Here is a 24,705-nt window from a genome sequence, read left to right as displayed (position 1 = left end):
AGGGAGAGGTGGGAATAGAATAGAAAACACTAGAAAAAAACTAGATAAGGAAAAGGATCCTTCTAGAAGTTAAATATCCTCATTATTTTGAAAAAAAATACCAATGAAAATTATTAATGTATGTCTATTGCTGTGCAGAATACTGCCCTCCTCCCAAAGATATTCATACCCTATCCCTGGAACCTTTGACTATGTTACCTTACATAGCAAATGGGACTTTAGAGATTCAATTAAAGTTAAGAACCTTTGGATGAGGAGGTTATTGTGCATTATCTGCACAATTTATTTATTTTTTATAATTTATTTATATTTTTTATTTTATAATGTATTTTATTTTATAATTTATTTATTTTATAATATATGTATATTTTTATTTATAATATATTTATTTATCAATAAAATTACATGTGTTCTCGAAAACAGGAATCTTTTTTGCTGTGGTCAGAGAAAGAGATGTAATCAAGAAGTAAGAGTCAGAGGGATGTGACATTGTTGGCTTTGAACCTGAAGGAAGGCAACCGCCAAAGAATGTGTGTGGATTATCGAAGCTGGAAAAGACAAGAAAACTGATTTCCTCCTAGAACCTCCACAAGAAAACTCAGCCCTTCTAATTTGATTTCTCCCAAATAAGACTTGTGTGGGACTTCCAACCTATAAAACTGTCAGATAGTAAATCTGTGTTGTTTTAGGCACTGACTTTGTGGTAATTTGTTACAAGAGCAATAAAAAACAACTAAAATTACTAATGAAAATTTTGCAAACATTACTCAACTCAAGTGAAAAATAGTTCTTTCAGCAGAGAAAACAAGAATCATGAAAGCAAGCCAATTAGTCCTCCTGTCTAAGCAACGCCTATAACAACACCTCCATTAGGTTAATTGCCTTCTCAGGACACCAAAAACATATAGAGAGAAAAGGGATTACAGCAGGGAATGTCTGCACTAAGGAATCCAGTAAGTCTAGGTTTGAATTCATACTTACACATAAAATATTTTTGATACAAGAAACGTATTTAAAGAGTCTGAGCCTCAGTCTCTGTATCTGTGATGAAGATAATTACGTCCAAAGAGTTGTCAAAATAATTAAATGAGTGAGTAAATAGTGGTCAGTACATAGTATATCCTAAGTGAATTTTAGCTGCTTATTGTCAGTGTCACTTTTTCTGGTGAGTTACATAAACGATAGAAGCTATCTGTCTAGTCTAAAATTCACAGGATGAGAACTAAATTTAAAGGCATCTAGTCTCTAATTATTTTTTTCACTATTGTCTCCAGCCCCCATTGGTCAAAAGATGGCTTACTATATGAGACTTCCTTAAACCACTATTTTAAATGTAAGAGACAGGGGTGCCTGGGTGGCTCAGTGGTTTAAAGCCTCTGCCTTTGGCTCAGGTCATGATCCCAGGATCCTGGGATTGAGCCCCAAGTCGGGCTCTCTGCTCAGCAGGGAGCCTGCTTCCCGCTCTCTCTGTCTCTGCCTGCCTCTCTGCCTACTTGTGGCCTCTGTCTGTCAAATAAATAAATAAATAATCTTTAAAATAAATGTAAGAGACATATAACACTTTGGACATATTTTCATGCTTTTATCAAGGAAAGATTTTAATACCATTCATAAAATCTGGGTTTCCAGAAAACTATGAATGATGATGCCTAAACTACTCTATTATTATTGTCAGATACATAAATCACCATTATTTACGGATCATCATGAAGTCCATCTGAATGACTAACTCTTAAACTGTGTATCTAATCTGAAATGTGCCAATTTGGGTTCTCTAGAAGCACAACACATAAATGGGGATTCTTGTGCAAGTGATTTACGGGAGATCTGCTCTTGGGAGAAGGTGGAGGCAAGCACAATAGGGCAGGGGAAGAAAGCTAAGCATAGTTGCAGTCTGTGCTGGAAACAAGTTTCAGCCTGGTCCCACAGGGAGTTACAGCGCATGAGTCACACCACAGAGTTGAGCTCACTTTGAAGCACAGGGGCCATCTGTGTCCCCCTGTATTAGTCTAAGGCGGAGCACATGTGACCTATTAAAAGTCAACAGGTGCGGCAGCTAGAGGTGAGTGTACTGGGATGAGGGAATGGGAGCAGTCACAACAGCATCCACTATTAAAGATGATCCCAGGGGCGCCTGGGTGGCTCAGTGGGTTGAGCTGCTGCCTTCAGCTCAGGTCATGATCTCAGGGTCCTGGGATCGAGTCCCGCATTGGGCTCTCTGCTCAGAAGGGAACCTGCTTCCCTCTCTCTCACTCTGCCTGCCTCTCCGTCTACTTGTGATTTCTCTCTGTCAAATAAATAAATAAAATCTTAAAAAAAATAAATAAAATAAAGATGATCCCAAAAGTCTGGATCTGAATTAGATATTAAATTACAAGGTTAAATTACAAATCTGTGGAGTAGAACATTAACTCTAAATCATACTTCTCCTAGAAAGAATACAAATGCCTCAGTCTTGTAAATGAGCAGTTTCAATGTCTGGACTAGAGTGTGCACAGACCTTCAAAGGAGGACAACCTTAGAGCAAACCAGTATACACTCTACTAGAATATGCATCACTAATTATGAAAGAAATATCACATCACTAATTATAATGTCACTTACATCTTCCTCCAGGATATACCGACATTTCATAGAAATTTATAAATCATTATACCCAGGCTAATGTGAGATTGATTTTAAAATCACCTTTTAGGAATATGTATTCAGAGAGACTTCTTGACCTATGATGCATCAGTTTTTATCATTATCATGCGATAACGAACTGCACCACACAAAACCTGAGAGGTGGTCCCTTCAACACCACATCTGATTCTTAAATAGAAAACTCAAAATTACCACAATAACGGATGTCAATATTACCCAAATACCTCTCCCTTGATAAGGAAGATTAAAGAAGAGACAATAAGCACTGCAAACATATCTATATCTTGTATCATAAGTGGAAATGAGCTTCTATTTGATACATACGGTGATTTTGTTTCAAAAAATGTCACAACCCACTGCTTTTGTTTTTGTTTTTCTACCATAAGAATCTTCGAGATTCTCATCAACCTTTAGATTTATAGGGATAAATGAACTTGCTTGTCTCTAGGGACATAAATGATATCTTACTAAATATTCTTTTGTTTTCTGTTGGCTCAAAGGGTGAAATTTTCTAATTCTCGTAAATGTTGGTTAACCTCATTTATAGAGAATTACAGAAATGTAACTGAAATAGGTGATTTTCACTTTATTTTTAAACTTCCTATTTTTATTTTATGGAATAGCTTTAATAAATGCAGACTTAGAAATAAATCAGTTATAAAGTAAATAATATTTGACTCATTATCACTGACTTTTTAGAGTAACTGCATTTTTATTTATGAGTTCATAAGCCAGAAATATTGATTTGCTGATGTTCACATTAATGCAAATCTCAACATGCTGGATAATCTGTTCCCAGATAGGAACATGTGGCACATGAGCACTACATTTTCTACAACACAGCTAGATTCTAAAATCAACCTGTAAAGCAACAGAGGGAGTTGTTTAATAACATCTAGAGTGCAAGACCTGTCCTGGGAGTCTCCCTAATGAATCATCTCCTCCCATATTCTTTGTCAAAACCTTAAATGAATTAAGTGTTTGGCTCACTGATAAGTGGGATGCACCAAAAGTAATTGAATGTGGTAATCGAAAATTTGTTAAACCTGTCACTGCACATCATTATCACCTTCAAATCCAACACAGCACAATTAGCTTACAATAGTTATAGTTGAATCAAATCCACATTAAGCTTGAGTGAGTAATGCACACTCTTCAGTAAATTAAATTAGACTCCAAGTAGAGGAAGAGAACAAAGGTGGCACGTGTGAATGGTGTAAATAAGGTAAAATATAGGATTTATGGAGTGCTGAACCTGTTTCCTAAAGCAATGTGGGCTGAATAGCCTTCATTACCGCCTTTTAACTAGCGGACATGCCATTGATCAGGCCAGAGCCTAGAAATAAAAATTTACTTAACTCTGGCCCCTAGCTTGTGAATGATATGTAAAAGAAAATAATGAGATGTGTAATCATTAATATATAATAAATATCATATTCTTCCCATTGCCACATAAGAGTACTGAAAATTACAAAAGAAGAAAACTAATAAACCCTAAATTACCTTTAGGGAAGACTTTGGGGGAAGAATATCCCATCACAGTCTCTCAGCTGACAGGTACTTTTAATTAAAAATTATGGTTATACTCATGGCAAAAATTTTGCTGCAGGTTTTATAAAATGGTAAAAATTATTTGAAATAATTGATAAGGATATATTCACTTGCAAGGCAATTAAAAATTATATTGGTCTATATTGGTATGCATACATACACACTCATAAAAGGTTTTAGGTGAAGATATGTGCTTTGGGGGATGATTTGGAATTGTTATAAATATGATTACATAAAACCTAACAGGTGCTTATGTTACTGATGTGTTTAGGAAGTTCATAAATAAACACAAAACAATTGTGTAAACGTCACCTATAACTCAGTTATGACACAAAGTCTGAAAATTTAGTATAACGTGATCCAGAAGTTATCTAAATTACATCTAAATATTATAGGCATATAATGTACAAACTGAGACTGTCTGGGACTAGAAATTTAAATAATTTGAAACTAAAGGCAAACCTTGTAAGTGGACTGGAATGTTTGTATTTCCTTCCACGGTTTTCTTCTTGGTGTCATGGTAGCTAAAAAAATCAAATTAGGGGGCACCTGGGTGGCTCAGTGGGTTGAGCTGCTGCCTTCGGCTCAGGTCATGATCTCGGGGTCCTGGGATCGAGTCCCGCATTGGGCTCTCTGCTCAGCGGGGAGCCTGCGTCCTCCTCTCTCTCTCCCTGCCTGCCTCTCTGCCTACTTGTGATTTCTCTCTGTCAAATAAATAAATTAAATATTTTTAAAAAATCAAATTAGGAATTATAGTGTTTTCTGGTCAATATATCATGACAACAAAGGATGCTTATATTTTATAATATAAGGTGTTAATATTTTATGTCATTCAAGTGAAGTTAAAAATGAATGGGTCTCTTTGACTTTTTTGACTGGACTGCTAATCTCTTTTAGATAATATATTTGGGAAAATAATAAATATTGACAAGTTTTTATTCATTTATTTATAGCAACCTCTACCACCACTTTCGAGATTTCATATATCTGTTATTTCAGCACATTCTCTTCACGTGTCATACATCATAAGATTTTCAATGACTGCCTTCTCCATTGGACAATTCCTGTTGCCTAATAGCCAGCCTCCTGAATCTCAACAGTGATGTCTACACATCTCAGTACAGAACTGACTGCTTCTGGGAAGTCTTCCTGGAGATATCTAACCCCACCCTTCTGGATTCTCATTGCTTGCAATAATCATATGATGACTTTTGGTGACCACCCTGGAATTTTTCTTATATGTACTTTAGGCATGTTTTGGGGTCTTTGAGTTAGAATTGAGCTGATAAGTCCATGGCCTATTGGTGTTCAAGGAAATATATGATCTCTAATTTTTGTCTCTATCTATTGGTAAAGCAATTTCCTTTCATTTACTGAGAAGGTTGATGCAAACTGTCATATTTACATATAATAGTGCCTCATGTTTTTGTGTTTATTTTAAGCATTTCCCCCTGGCAATTGAAAGATTAACATATGTTTAGGGGAATACCATTACTTTGGGGTTATGAGTCCACATATATTTTTCTTTCCCCTAACATGACTTAATACCTGTAATCTGATCACTGGCTGTCCATGGCTTACTGGTATTTAAGACATTTGTTCCTTGGAGGTTGTTGTCCCTCATTGACATCCATGGTAGATGTGTTGGGGGCCAATGTCTAAAGTAGACTTAAGTAGTTATTGCTTCTTTTCCACCTGTATAAAAATAAAATCAGTGCCTAATATAAGAGCTCTTTGGAACTTTCTATATTACAGAATTTTTTTTAAAAAATCAAAGATTATGTTTGTGAGTAAACTACATAATGTTGGCTGTACTACTGACTCTGAGTCCTGGCCTTAACCTGGATATTTCAAAAAGATTTTAAACATCTAAATTATTGACACCATTGTCATTTAAATATCCCCTGTGTCTACAGCACTGTACAACATTCTCTGGGTAGAGATGGAAAATAAATAATAGATGGATCCTACATTGGGGAATTTATGACTTAATCAAGATGTACATGTATGAAATGAATAGCCAATAGATAAAAACCATTTATATATTAGTTCCTGGTGGTATGGTTTAAAGTCAGGCTAAGTCTTTAATGATTACAGAATATAAATATATGCCTTCATAAAAGCATGCATGCCTTCATCACATAAAACAAAGACACTCTAGGCCATCACACACACCATGATAAATTTTAGGAAAGGAGAGGTGCTATAACAATAAATTTAAGTCAGTCAGTTTTTCACAGTCAACACTGGAAAAATACCTATATTATAAGTAAGGCTCCATGGGCTCCAAATAGACCCTCAGCTCCCAAGCCTCACACAAAACTGGCACTTTGATATCATAACAAGCCAGGGAATGATTTGAATAGATTTAAAAGACAAAAATCTAAGATGGTTTTGATCACCTCCAGTTTTTTTCCAATTATTTCCTATAAAAATTTTTTAAAACACAGTAAAATTTTTTAAAAAAGTTTTAAAGTGAACATCTGTATCCTACCCACTCTGTTAAAAATTCCACAATTAACATGTTTTCATATTTGTTTTATCATGTATCTCTCCATCTATCCATTCCTCTATGCATCCATAAATCCAACTATATTTTTAATGCACTTCAAAATAAGTTGCAAGAATCATTAGACTTCTTATCTAAATACTTCAGCATATATATTATTGTTTCTTTAAACATTTTTAGGTTAAATTTACTACTATTAAATCCACAAGTCTTAACAACACCATTCAGTAAGTTTTGGCAAGTGCATACTAGATAACCTAAACTCCCAATTTTTTTTTTTTTAAGATGCGCTCTTAGTACTTAGATATAGAGTATCAAGAGGTAGAATATTACCACCACTCCCGAACATTCCTGCAAGCCCCTTCCCAGTTAATCTCTACTCCTTCCAGAGACAAACCACTGGTTTGTTTTTTATTTCTCCCCTCGCCCAACATTAGTTTACTTGGTCTAGAATCTTATAAAAATGGAATTATACAACATGAAAATTTTGTTTAAGGTTTCTTTCACTCTGTGTATTTTTGAGAATCACCATTGTTGCACAAAAGCAGTGTTTTCTCTTCTTTTATCACTAAGTAGTACTCCACATTATGTATGTACACAGTCTGTACCCATATACCTATTGATGGACGTTTGTTTCAGCATTGGCTTAGTATCAGTACAGTTTCTCAGAACATTCCTACACAAGGCTTTCTGTGGGTATATGTTTTGATTTCTCCTAGAGTATAGCTGATGCATCTTGAAATAGGTGTAAGTTAGTTTTATAAGAATCTTCAGGCTTTTTTTCCAAAGTTCTAGTAATATTTTATATTCCCCCATCAGTGAATGAGAATCCCAGGCACCCTACATCTTTACTGATATTTGATATTATCCACACTTTTTAAAAAAATTTTAGCCATTCAAGTGTATATATGATTGTATCTCTTTGTGGTTTTAATTTTCATTAATGACTATACTAGTGAAGGCTGAAATAGAAAACAGAAACCACATGTGGGCTAAACAACCAAAGTTCAATATAAAGAACTCTCAATCTATGATACAAGAATAACTATAACAGATATGAAAATTCTGGGTGGTACTCCAGGAATGAGAGTATCTGAGGAAGGAAAACGCAGAGTGAAACTTTCTCCTCGAGGCTGAGGTTCATACCTTGTTAGAGAAAGTAGAGCTTTGCCCACCAGAGAGTAAAAAATTCCCTGGTGTGTCCAGGCTAAAGCTGATCTGTAAAATCGGCTAGCTAGCACAGAGCAGTGTCCAGAGTACAGGCGGCGAGCAAGCAATCAGCTTCTAGTACATGGGCAGTCCGATGGGGGAGGCAATCCTCCAGGCCCACACTTGCTGGGCCTGCAGAGAGAGCAGCAGGATAGGACCCTCTGGGTCTCAGGGGGCCACACTGGTGTCTGCAGTAGAAATCAGAATACTTAGGCCAGCATGAGGTTTGGGGGGTACTGGATTCCCTGATGAGGGCTGTGGGGAGTCTTCTGGCCAAGAATGCAAATTCTCTTTGGATGCAGAGCTCTGGGCCTGTGGTTGGAGCAGAGGTACACCGGAAGTCCTTCCAGCCACATCACCCACCTACCTTGCAGCACCAAGAAAACTACAGGCTAGTCCTTCCTTCCTGTGATGCTCCTCCAGTGCCCTCTATTGAGAAAGTTTAACATTAAAGGAACCCTATTATTTTCACAGAGCATATATTGAACGGGGAATTTGGAGCTGAGTGGCAATAAATTGTTAACTGGTACAGTGACCATGGCTATCATACACTTTTTCATGTGATTTTGTATATCATCCTTTTTGAAGTGTCTGTTTAAAACTACATCTTTTTGTTTTTTAAGAATCCCACTCTTAGCACATTGATCGTGTTTCAGCTTTATCTGGATGCATGAATAGCTACAACAGAGAAGCATACCACATGCTTTCTTCTGCATTCTGTTACATGGTTTTGATTTTTACAAAGAATTGCTTCAATAGACTCTGATATCTAATCTCTATCAGAAAACATTGCTTACTTTAAAAACATTGTTGGAGAAGGTTCTTAATATCATGGATACAAAATAGCACAGATAAAATGTTTAAAAAGCAGCATAGCATGGGGTAGGAGAACTGACTTTGAAACCAGATCACATAGGTTGAAATATAGCTTCTCCACTGACTAGCTGTGGGACTTTGGATAACTTGCTTTGGATCACTGTGCCTCAGTTTCCTCGCCAATAAAATAGCGATAATAGGTTGTTGTAAGGAATATGTGCGTTAATATTTATAAGAGTACTTCAAATAGTTCCTAGCACATAGTATGTCCCAATAGTGTTTAAATATATATGTGCCTACTTCATATTTACATACTTATTTTATTGATTATGCTTTTATTTTTATATTTTATTGATTATTATATACCAATATATTATTGGTATATAATGTTAGTGTAAAAGTACATAAACTTATTTTTTAAAGTACATATATTAATAAATTATATTTATAGATTAAATTTTAAGATTTACTTATTTGAGAGAGAGAGAGAACGGGTACATGGGAAGAGAGGGAGAGGGAGAGAATCTGAAGCAGACTCCATGTTGAGTGTCGACCCCTATGAAAGAGTAGATCCCATGACTCTGAGATCATGACCTGAGCAGAAACCAAGTATAGGACACTTAACTCACTGAGCCGCCCAAGCACCCTTATAAAATTTTAAATGTAGGTGAGCTAGTAATAAGACTAGCTAATACTTATTGGGTACTGTACATGTACCAGGCACAGGCACTGTGCTAAAAGCTTTGCATGTATTATCTATCTCACTGAATTATCAAAAAACAAATCCATTCAATACAGATATGATGAGGAAATGGAGTCTCCGATAAATTATATGGGTTTACGGTCAAAATAGTGGATTCAGCTTTAGCATAAAGTCTACTCCACACTTCACCTTCACCCCAGCCAACTTCAGCAAGCAAATGACAATGCTCTATAAAATATAACCACATAAAGGAAAGGAACATTTCCCTAAGTAAGAAACAAAGAGATAAGTCAAAGTTACAGACCTTAATGGAACTGATGCTGAAAAGAACATGGGGTTTTTGAAGCTGAGACACCCTTATAGGACTGGATGTTAATGCCTTTGCTAAGTCAGACGACTGGAATCTCAGACCTGTATGCAGTACAGTGCTGGGGGTAAGCTCTCTGTGTAAGCCCAGGAACTATAGTGTGCTGACCATCCAGGAAATAGGAATGAGGTGTCACCGATCAGTGGGTATAGAAAATGGCAAAGAAGCTAAGCTGTTCACTAGGAGCCACGGTCTGAATGAAGAAGTCAAGCCCCAAGCCCCATACCATCTATTGATTTTGGATCTGAAATTACACTGCTCATATGGAGACCCCAAAATACAAAACTGGTAACATGCATATTCCCCAGCAGGGGAAATTCCATAGGAAAAAATTCCATAGGAATGTCCCTACAACCCAGAGCAGGTTGGACCATGATGGAAGAGTGGATGTTAAACCTATAATCATAGGAAAGTTACAAACTGCACAAGAAAAATCACTGTGGCAGCCAACAGAAACAATCACTGAAGAACCCAAACTTAAGAAATGCAATAATGGAATAAAGTTGAAGAGATAGTTAAGTAAGTATGTTAAATATGTTCTCTTAATCTTGACCAGTACATAATTTTCTGCAGTCACAGAAATTTGCCCAAGAATATAATTCTCTCTTTATAGCCCAATTGACATGAAAACTTTGGCTTACATAAACTCATTATTTTTAAGAATTTGTATTTCATTTATTTTTCCAGGTGGATAAATTACAGATTGGACAAGACTATCAGGAAAGCCAAGTGCTAGATATCTTGTGCCTTAAATGATCACTTTTACAGGAATGAAACTTTGGATTTTTTTAATCTACCAAGAAACATAAGAAAGTAATCTTACAAAATAGATGTCTGCATTTAGTCTAGGGTTTAGTTAATAAATATGAGATTTATCTGTCTACGAAGATTAGTCATTGTGTGGGCATGTATGCATGTGTGCGTATACACGTTGAAATTTCTTCCACATTTAAATATCTTGTATTTCCTCAAATCAAATTGTCTTATTTGTTTGCTTTTCTTTTTTCCAGATACTGGGATCTTGTAACTGATCATTTTTTCCTTTTTGAGTTAGGTACTTAAAAACTCAAGGCCTAATTGGGATGCCCTTTTAGTAATGTTGCACAGGCTTTATGGCATGGTTTCCAGAGACCACCAGCTTCATAGTATTTTCTTATTCTTGTTTTCCTTTCTTCTTCTTCTTCTTCTTTTTTTTTTTTTTTTTAGAAATTTATTTGAGAGAGAGAGAGAGAGATCAGCAGGGAGGAGGTGAGGTAAGAGGAGAGAGAGGGAGAGAAACAGTCTTAAGCAGACTATTTTTTCTTTCATTCTCAATTTCTTTCTTAATTTGTATTTGCCTATTGTATAATATTCCTATAACTTATATAAAATCCCTTTAGGGAAAAAAAATCAAGGCGTGGGTGTGGGTATCTTTGTGTGTGTGTGTGTAGTATTAAACTTCATCTAATGGTGTTTTCCTTGAGATAGATATTACAGTTATTTAAAAAATAGGGCCTCTTTGCCCAGTGGATGAATACTTCCTTTCCGGAGGTTAAATTTCAAAGGTCAAAAGATTTACGGATCTTAAAGATCACCTGAACCATCCTTTATCTCTAGAGAGGATTATGCCCGAATTATTACAGATCTAGGGCCATTGATTTTATTAAAGTTTATGTTTTGATAGATGAAGAATACTGTGTACTTACTCTTACGAATGGACACTCACCCAGGGTTAGTAATGTCAAGGAAAAACGCAGCTGATGGAGTTAAACAGATAAGGAAGGCTTATTCAGTCTATTTGTAAGAGAGGCCAGGCCTACTGCAAAAAGGGAAAGAGACTGAACTCAACTCCTCTAAAACAAAAGATAGGAAGGTTTTTAAGTGCGGGAATGAGCTATTTGAGAATGTTAGACGTAAGCCTGGTCAATATGATAATTAGACTGTGTCTGCTAATTGGCACTTACTTAAGTTAGGCTCCTACCCTCCCAGAGCCTGGGAGATATGGCTTCTACATTTCCTAGTGATGACATTTCAAAGGATGGCTCCCAGGTCCTTGAGAGAGACATTCCTGGGTTACAAAACTGGCAAGAGATTGGGAGGAGATTTGTAGCTTAAAGGAACAGAGAACTAATTTATAATTACAAGTTTTAGAAAGTTAAATGCTCTAAGAAAAGGGAAGTGAGGAACCTACAGTTGAGAGGAAACCTGTTTAGTCAATCTAAGTTTAGTCAGTCTAAGGAGAATATTAGGCCATCTTGGTTAGTAGACAGTCTGTAAGTAGACAAAACTATATAGTTTCACTACATATTTAGATCAATAGAAGGAGGTAGCTTGGGTTTCTTAATTGAATTTATTTTGTTTTATTTTAAAATTAAACTGTACATCCCACGTGGGGCTCAAACTCATGACCCCAAGATCGAGAGTCACATGCTCTACCAACTAAGCCAGCCAGGCACCCCAGCTTGGTCTTTTTTAAAGGTACATTTGAATATCTTTAAAGCATTTACTTTAATGTTAGTGCAGTAATTTTACACACGTGGCACTACCCGGACTTTCTGTGTCTCTGTCCTGTTCTCTTCATTCTTCCTCCCCTCCTGCCATGGCCGAGACTTTGTGGGACCACTCTCGAGCATCGCTGCTCACATTTAGTCTGTGGTAGCTACTGAGCTTTGGAGTTTCATTACTGAAGCTACTTAAATTGACCATTGCATACCCAAGACACTCAGCGTATACTTTATGGGCTTGTTGTAAGGCATGAATGAGATAATGTATGTGAAAGCACACTGCACAGTCCCTTCAAAATAGTGAGCTGTTAAGAGATGCTTTTTTTTAGTGATTCAATTTCTTAAGCATTCTTACCATTCTTCACCTCTTCTTACCAGTCCGGCCACTCTGTACTTTCTTCCTTGTTCCAGGCTTCAGCTTCCATGTCTCCCAGCCTTCTCTGTGGAGGTGTCCCGTGGCTGCTGACAAGAGCGTGCCCCTCTCTGGGCCCATAGTCCCACCAATATGAATTTTCTCACTCTCCACATCTGTCCCTTGTCCCACCACAACACAGGCATATCCCAGTTCTGGTTCCCTCCTACACTACTTAGCCCTGAGGGAGGCAAGAGAGAGCAGCCCTCTTCTGTAATAGCAGAATCATCCCTGGCATCTGCAGACTGAGAGAGGTACAGCCAGATTCCTGGCACATCTGCCACCTATACACATACAGAAATGAGAAACGCTCACCTTCTTGCTTTATCTGGATACTAGGATTCTGATAAAGTGAGGAGAAGAAAATTCAACAGAAGGATAGGTAAAAAGAGGAAAAGCGATGACAAGGTCAGAAAAGGAACAGAAGAAAGCAGAAATGGAATGAGAATCCATTTAAGAGGCAGACATTAAATTCAAAGTAGCAGAAAGCTTTTGGTTTGGTTTGGTTTGGTTTTCGAGAACTGGAGGATTGGAAAGGCACAGCCCTAAAAGAAGAGCAGAGAAGACAGGACTGCGTGCCAGTTGCCTCGCAGGAAAGGACTGGAGAACAGATGTTCTGGTGGGAAAAGACCAGGAAGCACTTCATAATGAGAAGTCGATTCCTTCCTTTTCATTTTCTTCAGGCCCCTGCTCCTACACACACCCTAATAGCAAAATAATTCAATCCTTGATTTATTGGATTAGAGCGAAGCCACTGAGAATATTTTTATCTTGTCTAAATTCCTTCTCACTGACTTCTGTTCTTGTGCCTGTTCTCTTCAACTCACCTCCCACTCCGGATGAATATCTGACCCAATTGTCTTGGAGCCTATGTCTGCAAACCTTCTTCATTCTTCATTCTTTTCCCTTTTCTTCGTTTTTTTGGTCTCCATAATTAGCAGCTTGCATGTGCCCAGTATGTGTTCAGCAGAGTAAAGGATGTTGGAAAGGCCATTATAAATATTTGAGAAATGATTACTATTATCTTGCATAATATGTACCATGAAAGATTTAATATATGTTAAGAGAAGAATGATGGAATAAAAGGAATAAATGCTAAGTACCGGGGAACATTGTTACATATCTTCTGCTCACTCTGCCATGACAAAAACTCCATGAACACTTTATAATGAAGGACAGACTGAATAATGACCCAAATAAAATTTTAATTTTATTTCACTTTAAGTCTATTGAGTAGATATGATGCCTAGTCCTTAAAAAGGGTAAAATAGTGCTTTCCATTATTCACAAAAGAGACATTTGTGTGGATACTATTGTGCAATTGTTCCATAGATCTCTTCTGTGACACTCAAGGAGTTTCAAATATAGTCAATATAAAATGGAACTCTGAATGTTGACAAAGCCACAATACAATAAGCAGAGCTGGTTCAGGAAAAATATTCATTACTGAGAGACATTAGAAACATGTTTATGGCAGAATTGATAACAGAATCAAAACTGGCATTTTTCAGTAGAATTGGTACATTTCTTCCATTAAACTTGTAATGACTCAGATCCAAAGCATATTTAATTCATGGATCACTGCTGCAATATTGTGTCAACATGTACTTAGGGAGTCTTCAATGTACGGATCACTGCAGTGATAGACTGTAGTGGCCCCTCGTCTATCAAGTTAATGCATATTATCTTAGAACACTAATACAGGAGTTATTGATAAGACACTCCACAACCCATACTTTTAAAAGAAATTGCTGACAGGCCCTTAACATTATCAGTAGTAGAGTTAACAATAACAGCAACAAACAAACAGAACTGTCGCTAAGACTTTTTAGGAAAAATACTTAACAAAATATAAGCTTTCTCCAATTTCACTCTATGCTTAGATGACCATTTTATTTTAACATTGGGTTTTTTTTTCCCTAAACTCTGTCTTTTTATAAGATATATATACAGCTCTGTTGCTTTTTCTGGCCACTTATGTGGATAAATTTCTTTGGCTATTTCAACACAGGAAAAAAGTTACTGAGTTAAGGCTGAATACTGAGAAAGTGAAAGATCTGATAAATTAGACAACTCCTAAAACTATAGGTAGTGAACTGAGATGAATGCCAGCTCCCTTTCCTGGGCAACGGCAGGATGTATTAGTATACATTTAGTCCAGGGTTTTGACTTGCATATTATAATTAACATGACATTACTGAACACCCTCCTTTTCATAAGAAAATCAAAGATGCTATCTGATAATTCATGTGGAGTATTTTAATTCTCCAAAGGATTCGGTTCAGATTGTCCTCAATTGATAGTAATTCCAAGAAAAAAATTACATTATTTTAAATGTCAACCAATAATTGTCATAGAGAAAGATATGTAAAAGACAACAAATAAAAATCACTCGTTTATTTTCAATTCCATTTCAGCCACTTGTGTTCATTAGATAAAAATCTAATGAATAAAAAAGAATCCTATGGTAATCCATAAAACAGAATACTACTCAGCAATAAAAAGGGAATGAAGAATTAATTCATACAACAGCAGGGATGGATCTAAAAATCATTTGTTAAATGAAAGAAGTCAGACACAAAAGGCCATACACTGTATAATTCTCTTTATATGACATTCTAAAAAAGGCAAAACTACAAGGATGGAAAATGAGTTTGTGGTTGCTAGAGATCAGAGATGGGAAGAGGGTGGGTCAAAGGAGAAGCACGAGAAAAATGTTCGAGCAATGGAACAATTTTGTACAGTACTGTGGTCGTAGAAACATAATGCCGTGCATTTGCCAAAAACCAGAACTGTCCAAAAAGAGTGATAAATAAATTTGGCAAACATTTAGCCAAGTGATCAAGAAAAACATCACCAGTGATAAGACATATCTTATCCCATGTATCCCCGAAATAATATACTGAGAAATCGTATTCTTACTAAAAGTCCATGACTTCAATCCAGCTATGAGAAAACATCAGACAAATCCAAATCACAGGACATTCTATAAAATACTGACCGGCACTCTCAAAAATATCAGTTTAATGAAAGACAAGAATAATCAAAGGAACTGTTTCACCTCAGAGGAGCCTAAAGAGACATGACAATTAAATGCAATGCTGAATCTTAGATTAGACCCTGCAACAAAATAAGGACATTAGTGGGTAAATAGTAAAAGCCACCTAAAGTCTGTAGATCAGTAGTTAGTACTGTGTCTGTGTCAATTTCCTAGTTTTGGTCATTTTACCTAATTTATGTAGGATGTTAACATTATGGAAGAAAGGAAACTATATAAAGAACACACAGACTATCTTTGTAACTCTTCTGTAAGCCTAAAATTATTCAAAGATAAATGCTTTAAAAAATATAATGAAAGTGCATGCCAGATTAAAGGGGTTATATTCATGTGCTCATAAGTGCCATGAGGCTAGGAGAAAACCAATGATCATAGAAACATGACTTGATTTCATAAAATAATTTTTTAAAAAATTAACGTAATTTGGATCATATACTGTCTAGCTCCATCTCTTAGCATAAGATTTTAAAAATAGAAACCATTTTCTGCTTTATATTCTTAAAACAATCAGAGAAATCAACTGTAGTATTTATTTATTGCTATTGCTGTAATCTTGACACTATCAGATAATTGGGTATTTGATATATATAAGTCATAACACACAACTGACCACTCTTAGCTACTACACTCAAAGACTATACCATGGTCCATTTCTGAAGAGAATCATAGAGTCATAGAATACTTGAAATATGGGAAACCTGAGAGAGATTATTTAACTTCACATTCGTCACTGTTGAACTTCGTATATTCTGTTTGACAACTGCCTAGGACACAAGAAGCAAGTCATGTGAAATTTACTCAAATCCCTAACACCCGTCTCACCCCCTCCTCAAGCACTACAATCAGATTTCACATAAGTTCTGTCTGTTGGGACACTTTAGAAAACTTTGTTCAAATAAAGAATGGTAAGGCTGAAAAAAATTTAAAACTACTGCTGCATGCCAAGCTTTTTGTTAAAAAGAAAAATGTATATATGAGGAAAAGACATGACACAACTTGTCCATGGTCGTACAGTGTTGTTGTTGTTGTTGTTTTTAAGATTTTATTTATTTATTTGACAGACAGAGATCACACATAGGCCTTCCTCTCTGCCTACTTGTGCTCCTCAGAGAGAGAGGAGGAAGCAGGCTCCCCACTGAGAAGAGTGCTCGATGTGATTCGAGGCTCTATCCCAGGACCCCAGGATCATGATCTGAGCTGAAGGCAGAGGCTTTAACCCACTGAGCCACCCAGGCGCCCCGGTCATACAGTGTTTTAATGGTAAAGTCTAGAATCCAGATCTCTTGTGTTCCAATGCTCTACTTCTTTTTTCACAGCTTATATCCTAACTTATCTTACAACAAACTCCCTCCATGTAATTGTGATTATTTTCACCTTACTGCAGTGGTAATCAGTGTTTGCTTTTGTCGGGAGGAAAAGTTTTTCTTTACTCTTCAAGGTTCTTTTATAAAATTAAATAGACATGAGACATTAACAGGAAATAATCAAACTGAATTACAGACATATGGGAATTCCATAAGAATATTAGGCCAACAGACAGGAAATTGAGGCTTATATAACATCCTGAGCTAAGGAAAGGGGCAGAGATTTGGGGATACAAAGGGGACGATGGCCATTCATAGGAAAGTAGGAGGAGGAAAAATAAAGTCTGACCTGTTATGCAAGTAAAAAGGAATCTCTGGTAATAGCTCTCTTCCTGGTACAGCCCCTTCTTTTCAATGTAATTTAGGCATTTGGGGTGGTGGGAGGTAAGGAACTTTTCCTCAATCTGCTGTGCTTTGATTGCTTTAGCTCAAGATAACCCTCATGTTAAAGTGGTATATTTTAGAGAGATTTGTTCTGAACTGCTTTACTTTAAACATTTGAAAAACACACAGAGATCTATGCAGCTATACATTGCTTAAGACTGCTTACCCTTTATATAAGAGCACTCCATTCCTTCTTAATAAATGGAAAGTCATATCTGAGAAAAATTTTTTGTTCCTCTTGCAATCCTAGTTCATGAAATCTTAACTTCTCAAAACCTCATGTACTCTAGTATGAAACCAACCAATATTTTAATGGCAACAACTAATCTTGGAATTTCCACATTTCCTGACAGCTATTATTAATAGTATAAAAAAGAAGGTAGCCCCCACACCCAGGTCTTGGCACAGTTGTGTTAGCTGGACTTCAGTTTTACCAAGAGTAGGACTAGCACTCATGGCTAGGTCATGTTGTTTTCTTGTTGAACATAAACAGTTTCACAGAACATCAGTATAAGACCACTCTATCATCCGTCAATCCAGACAAAAATAAGACCACTGAATAATTGTGTCTGATCACAAACAATATCACACACATTTCCAACCATAAAAATGACCACACATCTGCCAATCCTGCTTAATATGAATGAATGCTGTTTATTTGCCAAACATAGCATTAGCCTTACTGCATTCTTTCTGTTCCCTAGATAAGAACTGTTAACAAACAAATACAGAGTTACCATTGATTTCTAATGGTATCCAATCCACATCAAAGCCCTGCTTACTTGAATATTTCCCCAAAGCACCTAATAGAAGCCAAAATTCTACAGGGAGTCCTCTCTAAAACCCTGTTACTGAAATATTCCATGCATCCCCATGGTACACATTCTCCCCTACTGCAACAAGTCAATAAACCCAACTTTGTTCAACTACACATGTGTTCCTGATGGAGAGGCATTGACAAGAACGTAAAAGGAAGCATTTTATAACATAGTTGGTGGGCCATTTTGAGTGTCACCCTTTCTTTTCCCAACATCTTCCCCATCGCCACCTGAAAAACAAACAACAACAACAAAAACCACAACAGAGCTCACAAGAAGAAACTGGTGCCTTAAGAGTCAGGATCTATAGATTCTACATTATCTCACAAGCAAGCACTGGCCTCAGTGCTCCTTTTCTAGAGGCTGGATGCTGGCTTCACTGTGCAAGACCATGTTGAAGGAGGTTAAGATATTTGACTAAGATGTTACTAAAGAGTTATTTTTTACTCAAATGTATAGTATAACTGTTTTAACAAGGTCCATTCTGAGGAGAAAAGCTCATATAGTTTAAACATGAGTTATTTACTTAGTTACTTTTGCTTTTGGCAAACTATAGTCAATACTGATGCAGTGTGGGGCCCCTGGGTGGCTCAGTCAGTTAAGCATCCGGCTTCTGGCTCAGGTTATGATCCCAGAGTCCTGGGATCGAGTCCCACATTGGGCTACCTGCTCAGCAGGGAGCTTGCTTCACCCTTAGCCCTTCACCTGCTTCTGCTCTCTCTTGCTCTTTCTCAAATAAATAGATAAAATATTAAAAAAAAAATACTGATGGTGGGGTGCCTGGGTGGTGGTTAAGCCTCTGCCTTTGGCTCAGGTCATGATCTCAGGGACCTGGAATCGAGCCCCACATCGGGTTCTCTGCTCAGCACAGAGCCTGCTCCCCTTCCCCCAACCCCGGCCTTCCTCTCTGCCTACTTGTGATCTCTGTCTGTCAAATGAACAAATAAAATCTTTTAAAAAAATACTGATGGGAGTGTTGTAAAGGAAACAGATCAAAACCAAAATAAGATTTCCTCATATCTGGACAAAAATTAGAATGGCAAGTCCTTGTGATGAGATAAAAACACTGTATGGATAAATGACTCAGAACAGCAAGCAAATTATTACATTATAATATACAATATTTCAGAATATTAAGGAGAAAACATTTGGGGTTCATAAAAAGAGATTACTTGTTTAATGTAGATAGACTACTTAATTGTCTATGCAATCCCAGACTTAACTTGAAATCCCAGTATACTGGTAGGCCATTATTGCTTTGTGACCTGGAGAAATTTACTTAAACCTTTCTAGGTTATGGCTTTCATCCCTAAAATATAGGCTCCATTAGGGCAGATTTTGTCTCTTTGGTTCACTGCTATTTTCCTGGTGCCTAGAGCAGTTCCTGTGTCATATTAAACAGTCAGAATTGAAGGCAGGATTTATAAAATGGTAGCACAGTATCTGGTAAATAGTAGATGTTTAATATATGTTTGTTGTTAATTGTGATGATGGTGGTGGTGACAGTGTCATGATTTTAGGCATAATTTTAAATAAAATATTAAAATACTGTCATCAATATCATTGATAAAGCAAGTCACTCAAGTAAGGAGAGTTTGAATGAATCTGTGTTAGTCACTGATACGTAAAATGTGGTGCCTTTTAATTAATATATAGGCAGAAAAGCCATCTCCATTTGGACATGGACGGCTACATGAAAAAAACTACAAATGTTTTATTCTCTTGTACACATTTCAAAAATATTATCAAAATAATTTTTTACCATTCTAAGATTTGTATACACTAAGAAGGAGAAAAGGAGAATTTAGAGAAATGTAACAAGATATATAGAAATTTAGAATCTTCTCTTACTGGAACACCTGGGTGGCTCAGTCATTTATGCGTATGTCTTCAGCTCAGGTCTTGATCCCAGGGCCCTGGGATCAAGTTCTATATCAGGCTCCTTGCTCAGAGAGGAGCCTGCTTCTCTCTCCGCCTGCCACTCTCCCTGCTTGTGCTCTTTTTTTCTCTCTCATTCTCTCTGACAAATAAATAAATAAAATCTTAAAAATAAATAAGTAAAACCTTCTCTTACTAAATTAAAATATTATATTATTGATCACTGTCTAGCTTTTCTCTTCCGGACTTAGGAAAATAGCTAATGTTTTCCAAAATGTTTAGTAGCCTTTTGATTTTGGGTGGCTTGTGATCCCTGCCAGATCAAGTTTTATTCTAAGCAGTTTGGGGTTTTTCAGTTTTAAAGATGGGAATGGGAACTGAACTGTGTAGGGGAGAAGATTATGCCACCTGAAAATATGTCACTAAATTTAGCACTTTGGCATAAAAGTTATTTTGAGGTGAAGGCAACTGGGAAGAAGTAGATATGAGAAAAGCTCTCTGCCCTACCAAAAAGCAGGACACAATTTACAAAGTTATCCCCTTCTTTACCCAGAAGGACAAAAGTTAATCACCAGAGACAACTTTCAACCATTAGCCCATAGTTGAATCTACATAACAAACTTTACTAACTAGTTCTTGTCTTTCATAGTTTCCCCACACATAGCATTTCTTGTCCCTAGAAACTCGAAGTCCTTTCTCCTTGTCTCATTACTGCTCTAAAAATGTATTGTCCCTGGGTTAAAATGCTCTATAAGCACAAATTCTAACCACCCCTTTGGATAGTCCCATGTGTAAGCACAGTGCACATGCTAATAAACTTCAGTTTGTTTTTCTCTTATTAATCTGTCTTGTATCAGGCTAATTTATAGGCACCTTGCTGGAGAGCTTAGTAGGAAAATCATTTTCCTCCCTTATCACTGCTGTAGGAAGGAAGAGCTGCTGGAGTGTTCAGCCCAAGCCAGGGAGGTATCTGTTTGCTCGGTGCTTGTCCTGGCCTCCTACGTACCTACACTTCAGGGGGAACCTATTCTCTTGGTACACTGTACTGGTAGGTCTTTGAAACCCCCGAATTATCTGCCCAGGCCTAGGTTTCTTCTTCTGTAATAGGAAATAATAAACTACTGGTGGCCGTCACAGCTTTCCAACCTAGGAAGAACAAACAACAGAGGGTAAGCCCCCAAGGGAACTTGCTGCCTAAACAAACATCTAACATTGCCTGAGGTTATCACTACTTCAATCTAGTCTCCCAGAACAGACTAAACTGTCCCGTTTTGATAACTTAGTCTTTTCTAACAATCTCTATTTATAGTTAGAACATTTATTCATTACTAGCAACTAATACTGAGGAATACTGGCAAATTCAGTCTGTTAGGAAAACTGTGCTGTATTACTGCCCTCTCCCTGTAACTCTTATTCCAGAATGTTCTTACCTATCCTTTCCGTTGAGTACTTTGAAGTGTATAGTGCTCTATAAAGTAGAGGCAACCTCTTTCTCAGGCTCTGATTCATGAAAGTGGTTTATTATTACCTATTAGGCATCAGGTAGGTCATAAGAAATACACCACCATCAAAACATTTTTTTCTTCTTTTCCATGTATATTTGCATTTAGAAGAGTGAGAAATTCTTTTTTACATATGTCTTCAATAAGTCATTTATTTGTTTTGGTCCCCCAAATTTAGGAAAGGTGAGAGAAATTAAATGAAAGAAAGAAAGAGATTTCCACATAAGTGGGTAAAAGATCTGCAAAGGTAGCAGGAAGCCACAGTTAAGTTGTTTAGAAATTCATTAATTCACTCTTTGAATGTTTAGATTAATCATATGAAAATTAGTGTTTGCCTCTGGAACAACTAGGTGGTGATAAATTTATTAAATGTCTTTTATACTGACAAATCCTAACTTGCCAAATGTTGCTTTGTTTATGTGTGTAAATATATGCAAAGTAATTCAAACTTTACTTTGAAAGTCTTCAACTTTATTTATCACTAAAATTGCCTGTCAGCCTCAGGAGAGACAATGAGGTAATTTGTTAATGGTTAGAAGTGGAGCCCAGGGAGACATGATTAAACCTGGCTACAGACCATGGGGATTTCTTACATGTAGACCCACAGGTTAATGTTCATCCTTCATGATCTTCTAAATTATATCTTGCCTCCTCACCAGCTGAGTTTAACATATCCTGTCTCTTAATATTGACAAGGGCCAATTTATTAATTCTCCCACTTTAAATTTGTAAGACCAAACATATCTTAGTAGATATGGAGGACATGTGCTATTAAATCAATTGTTTTTTAACAGAATCTCAAAACAGTTGTCCTTGGTTAACTTGGGGAGGCTGTGCTATAAACAAGCCTTGTAGGTTCAATAAACAATACACCTCACATTTAGTAGTAACATCTAACATTCATTAAGTACTTATTCTGTTCTAAACATTTTATATGTATTCATTCATTTAAAGCTTACAGCAGCCTTATAGGATAGGTACTATTACTACTCCAGTTTTGCAGATAAGGAAACTGAGGCACAGAAATCTTGGATAGCTTGTCAGAGGTCACATAACTAAGAAAGTGGCAGAGCCATACCTATACTTAAACCCAGGCAACACAGCTCCACAGTTTGTATGAATGTTGGATTGCCTTTCTTTTTACTTCTTTTTTTTTTTAAGATTTTATTTATTTATTTGACAGAGAGAGATCACAAGTAGGTAGAGAGGCAGGCAGCGAGAGAGGAAGGGAAGCAGGCTCCCTGCTGACCAGAGAGCCCGATTCGGGGCTTGTTCCCAGGACCCAGAGATCATGACATGAGCCGAAGGCAGAGGCTTAACGCACTGAGCCACCCAGGTGCCCCTGGATTGCCTTTCTAATTGCAACAAGTATTTTCCCAGTGTATGCAGCTGATGCTGTATCTAATAAATGTAGGCTTGGTGCAATTCATCACACTCAATAAGCCTCTCCTTCAACTCTCAAGAATAACCAGAGACTGAATTCTCCAGGGATAGCCGTGGTCTCTAATTATTGCTGAATAAGTGAAGATCACCAGGGCTCAGAGTTGGGAAGAGAACATAGAAGAATGAGTCACTACAGATAGCTGGACGGACTATAAAGAAAGATTCGGAGTCAAGGTAGGTTATCCTTACTTTACCAGAGCTGGGGTCCATGTGGAAACTGAGCCAGTGTCTGCACACCGTGGATCACCTATGAGGTGAGAACTGTGCATAGCCATTCTTAGGCACCTATCCAACAGATGTGGAGTGAAGGGTTTTTGTCCACAGCTGCTTGCAAAAGCCTTGAACCACTCAACAGTGAGATACCTCACTTGAACTATTAAAGGTACAATAATTTACATGGGGGATACAGCAATGATGAAACCCACTTCTGATAATAACTACACAACTAGAATGCGACACTCTAACCTTCAATATACCCGATCATTCTTAGAGGACAAACCTTTTCTAGCGAAAATAATAGCTGGAACAATTTTCTTAGTCCCTTGAGGTTTTTATTTTAAATTTTTACTTGCTACATCTATTTCTCAGAAATGTGGTAAAGATTATTTACCATAATTAACGCAAAAACAACTGTGCATGTAAAAACGAGAAAAAATTCTCACGTGATAAATGTAAAAATACGGTGGCTTTGAATTTTGACTTAGAGTGTTCAGAATATGATTTTATTAGACTGGTAAACAATTAAATGATACAAATGACATTGTAGGGGAAAGCAGTAGCTACCAAGTCAGTTCTACACGTTTTCTAACCAGTTATAGCCAACATGACTATGCTCTTCACCTTCCATTTTAACTTTATAATGTGGACCAGTGAAATGGAATTGAGCCCATGCTTTTTCGGCTTGCATCTTTTCTTTCACTGATCCAAGTACATATGATTAAGGTCTCATCGTGTAGCCCAATCTCTACCCACTAACTAGCATATAAACCGAAAATGAAATGAATGACTAATCAGCCTAAAATGATCTGAGTAAGCCCATTGGTTCCATTCCTATTTGGTTTTCTTGCTGGCCGAGCTTTTGTGACCTTGTGAAAAATGGTTGTTTGATCTAAAAATGTGTTTTATTTCTAGGTAATCGACTATGTCAACTTCCATTTCTTAAGGAAGTCACAGAATACAGTCCAGCATAGCAAGACATTTCTTACATTCTTATTTGCTTGTTCTTTCCCTCCACAGACTTTAACACAACTGACTTCCCAATCTTTACTTACATCTCTTGTCTTTAGCAATTGGGTTTTCAATTTCTACGGCTTTCCCTTTATGGAGCACAGACATTTGCTGAAGAATACAGTACATTTAGTTTTCCACTCATGTAGCTAGGAAGAAAGAAAGTGCACCTATTTCTGGAGGCCTTCTCAGCTAAGTGAGTTTGGCTCACTCTTGCCCAGCTTTTAGTTCTTCCATTAGTGTTAAAAGATGCTTCAGAGAAACATACTTTACTTCCTATAATGGAGGAACCCTTATTCCCACTTTGATACTGAGAGTATTAAAACTTGGTTTTC

At 36.9% G+C, this 24,705-nt stretch overlaps 1 long non-coding RNA gene across 1 annotated transcript in view; it reads right to left on the bottom strand.

Moving 5' to 3' along the window:
- LOC116567018 overlaps positions 1–24,705 on the bottom strand; it is a 101,550-nt gene that overhangs the window by 42,146 nt on the left and 34,699 nt on the right. The window lies entirely within an intron of this gene.

Source organism: Mustela erminea, chromosome 1 (assembly GCF_009829155.1).
Source record: "Mustela erminea isolate mMusErm1 chromosome 1, mMusErm1.Pri, whole genome shotgun sequence".
NCBI lineage: Eukaryota > Metazoa > Chordata > Mammalia > Carnivora > Mustelidae > Mustela > Mustela erminea.
The sequence above is the reverse complement of the archived record's forward strand: the minus strand, read 5'-3'. Positions and strand labels throughout refer to the sequence as shown.